Consider the following 3,838-nt stretch of genomic DNA (forward strand, 5'->3'; position numbering starts at 1 on the left):
ATATATTCATTTTTCAGTAGATAAAGTGATATTTGATTAATTAGACTTGAGAAAGAAGAATATAATGGGGGGATACAAAAAATAAGATAACCAATTTACCTGTATAACCCCCAAAATCATAGGAGTTTGGGGTACCAGATACTTCTAAATTGGGCTTAGGAGACAAAGCTAAAATCAAAAAGATTGGTGAGGGCGCCTGGGTGGCTCAGTTGGTTAAGTGACTGCCTTCAGCTCAGGTCATGGTCCTGGAGTCCCAGGATCGAGTCCCACATTGGGCTCCCTGCTCGGCGGGGAGTCTGCTTCTCCCTCTGATCCTCTTCCCTCTCGTGCTCTCTGTCTCTCATTCTCTCTCTCTCAAATAAATAAATGAAATCTTAAAAAAAAAAAAAGATTGGTGAGAGGAATGTTTTATCTAAGGAGTAGCTAGACTCCCAGATCACCTCCCAAGCCATCATAGCCAGGCTAAATCCCAAGTCAGAAGAATTTCCCAGCAGAGGAAATGAAGTTTCCATTTCTGGCAAAGTTGATCTAAAGAGACTGTTAACTCGGGGACAATAAGCAAAACAAAGAATAGGGTGTAGCCCTGAACTGGAAGCAAGCAGATTGAGTGAAAATCTATGTTCTGTACTTTCAGCCTTCTTTTCTTTTTGGCTCTTGGAATGCTGATGGCAGCACCATTGAGAAGTAACCTAAAGAGTTCCTACCCTGGGCTCAAAAGACTGGCTCAAAACAAAAGGTTTGCAAAACTATCATTAGGACATCTCAAGTGAAATAGCATGGTCCCCTCTTCATTGCTCATGGTGAGAGCTATCAATCCAAAGATTTTTTCCTCCTCCAAACAGAGTTTTAGGACCTCACATTTAAATCTAAATTGCCAACCAGGGAAAATCAAACACTGGAACTTCCTAATGCAGAAGGCAAAGACCAAAATAAACAAGTAGGAAAGCGAGACTCAGAGGAAACAAAGTTGATAAAGGAAAGACAATAAAACTTAAAAAACAAAGAGCCTTTACATGCTACCTGGGTAGGGGTCATACAGCCTTGTTTTGCATTCCCGTCATAACTTAAAGGGAAACTTTCATGATGTCCAGAGCCTTTGATGTTCTGAAAATGAAGGAGGAGGATGTCCTCAAATTCATTATAGCAGGAACCCACTTAGGTGACACCAACCTTGACTCCCAAATGGGACAATACATCTACAGAAGGAAAAGTGATGACATCTACATTATAAATCTGGAGAGAACCTGGGAGAAGCTTCTGCTGGCAGCTCATGTCATTGTTGTACTGAAAACCCAGCTGATGTCACTGTCATATCATCCAGGAATACTTGTTAGTGAGCTGTGTTGAAATTTGCTGCTGCTACTGGAGCCACTCCTATTGCTGGCCACTTTACTTCTGGAAATTTCACTAATCAGATCCATGCAGCCTTCCAGGAGCTGAGACTTCTGGTGGTTATTGATCCCAAGGCTGACTATCAGCCTCTCACAGAGGTGTCTTATATTAACCTACCTACCATCGCTGTTAACACAGACTCTCCTGTGCACTATGTGGACATTGCTATGTCTTGCAACAGGGGAGCTCACTTAGTGGGTCTGATGTGGTGGATGCTGGCCCAGGAAGTTCTACACATGTGTTGCACCATTTCCTGTGAACAACCATGAGACGTCAGGCCTGATCTCTACTTCTACAGAGATCCTGAAGAGATTGAAAAGGAAGAATAGGCCTCTGCTGAAAAGGCTGTGACCAAGGAGGAATTTCAGGGTGAATGGACTGCTCCAGCTCCTGACTTCACTGCTACTCAATCTGAAGTCGCAGACTGGTCTGAAGGTATGCAGGTGCCCTCTGTGCTGATTCAGCAGTTCCCTACTGAAGACTGGAGTGCTCAGTCTGCCACTGAAGACTGGTCTATGGCTCCCATTGCTCAGGCCACTGAATGGGTAGGAATAACCACTGAGTGGTCTTAAGTTGCTCTTCCACAAAGGCAAACAAAATGGAAATAAAGTTGACAGAAAATAAACAGTTCCTAAAAAAAAATAATAATAAAAGAAAAGAAAAGAAAGAAACTGCGAGTAAAGTTCTCAGTAAGATAAGACATTGCATTTGAAACAAAAACAGTATATTTTCGCAAAGGAGCTTCTCTTGAACAAGAAAGAACTCTTTCAAACTACAAGCAGGATAAGAATAAACCTAAAAAGTGTAGGATGTTTGGAATAGGTATTTGAGGCAGTCTTCCCAGAGGTAACATCAAAAGAGAAAAGGTGAAAAATTGGAAGAAAAGTTAAGAAAATAATATTTTTCCAGAAGGTACAACTAGTGAATAATATGAATACCAAAAAAGAGAACAGAACAAAGTGTAAAAAATTATGAAGTAATACATTTCCTAAAACTGATGAGCATAAGTTTTGAGACTGAAAGAGTTCATGAAGAATTCAGAAAAAAAAAAAATCAACAAAAAAACACTAACACTGGAGAAATGGGTCATGAAATTTCAGAACATCAGTGATGAAGAAAATAAAGGTCTGAGAAGGAGAGTGATGGGGAGCAGAAGAGAAGAGAGGAAAAGGGGGGAGGAGAAAATCATATCATATAGTTCAAGTATCAACCTCTTTTCAGCTTTTCAATAGAAACAGTGAAACCTAGAAAACAGTAGAGTACTGTATAAGAATCCTGAGGGAAAATAATTTCCAACATAGAATACTATACTCAGCTAAACTATCAATCAAGTGTGAAGGCAGAAATAAAAATATTTTCAGACATGCAATGTCTCAAAAACTTACTTCCCATGAAACCTTTCTCTGGAAACCACTGAAAAATGTGCCAGTAACAAAGTGGGGTAAACTAAGGAAGAGTAAAACATGGAATCTGAGATACAGTGGTGAAACAAAAGCAAGGTAAAGAGAATTTCAAGGTAATGGTGCAGGAAAGTCTGAGGAAAATAGTTTCTCAGCAAGTCCAAATTGGAGACGAGACAATTTTCTAGTAGATACTGAAAGCTTACCTGATGTGTTTGACCACATTTAAACATATTTTTAAAGTTCTGTTTTATAGTTTGAGAATGAACTAGTGTTGATTACTTATAAAGCAAAGTAAATGGGCTAAAAAAGATCTAATTACTAACTTCCAGAAAAACCAAATGTTTGCAATGAAGGGAACATAATTATAGTATATTATCTGGCTGAGCTCTAATAAATATAGTTATAATGATATATGTATTAAATGTTAATTTGATAAAAATTATGACATAGATTGAGAAGATGGTGATAAGGTAAGAGAGGGAAAGAGAGAAGTGGAGGTTTGTAGAAAGACTCAAATACTCTTCTTGTATTATCCAAAGGTATTAGATATTCTAAAAAACTAAAAAATCAAGATATAGGTATGTAATATTTTATTTACAAGTAAGAGGTGAGTAGCAGAAGAAATAATTTTAAAAAGATGAAAATGATTACTTTTGATGATCAGGACTTTGGAATAGAGAGAAATGGGTCAGAAAGCACTTTTTTTTTTCTTTTGTTGCCTATAAAGGTATTTGTTATTAAAATTATGTGTATGTATTACTTTGATGTAAAAAAATGAACAAATAACAGTAATAAATAAACAGATAAGACTGTTACATGTTCATTTTCTTATAGAAAGGAAGAAAAGAAATAAGTTAATTAAGCCAAAAGAACCCAGTAAAACAAAGTATCAGAGTACCTGCAAGTATTAGAACATGGACATTTTACAGCTTAGAGGAAAAGTGATATTATTTTTCTGGAGCAGTTCACATAGTGTAATCTGTAAGCTAATAAGAAACAGAAAGTAAACTGGCAGGGTTCCTTTTTGTACTCCCAGCCCTAAG

At 37.5% G+C, this 3,838-nt stretch overlaps 1 pseudogene; it reads left to right on the forward strand.

Annotated features, from left to right (window-relative positions):
- The first annotated feature begins 1,083 nt into the window (after positions 1–1,083).
- On the forward strand, positions 1,084–1,964 carry LOC110592159 (annotated as a pseudogene).
- Positions 1,965–3,838: the final 1,874 nt, after the last annotated feature.

This window comes from Neomonachus schauinslandi, chromosome 3 (genome assembly GCF_002201575.2).
Source record: "Neomonachus schauinslandi chromosome 3, ASM220157v2, whole genome shotgun sequence".
Lineage (NCBI taxonomy): Eukaryota > Metazoa > Chordata > Mammalia > Carnivora > Phocidae > Neomonachus > Neomonachus schauinslandi.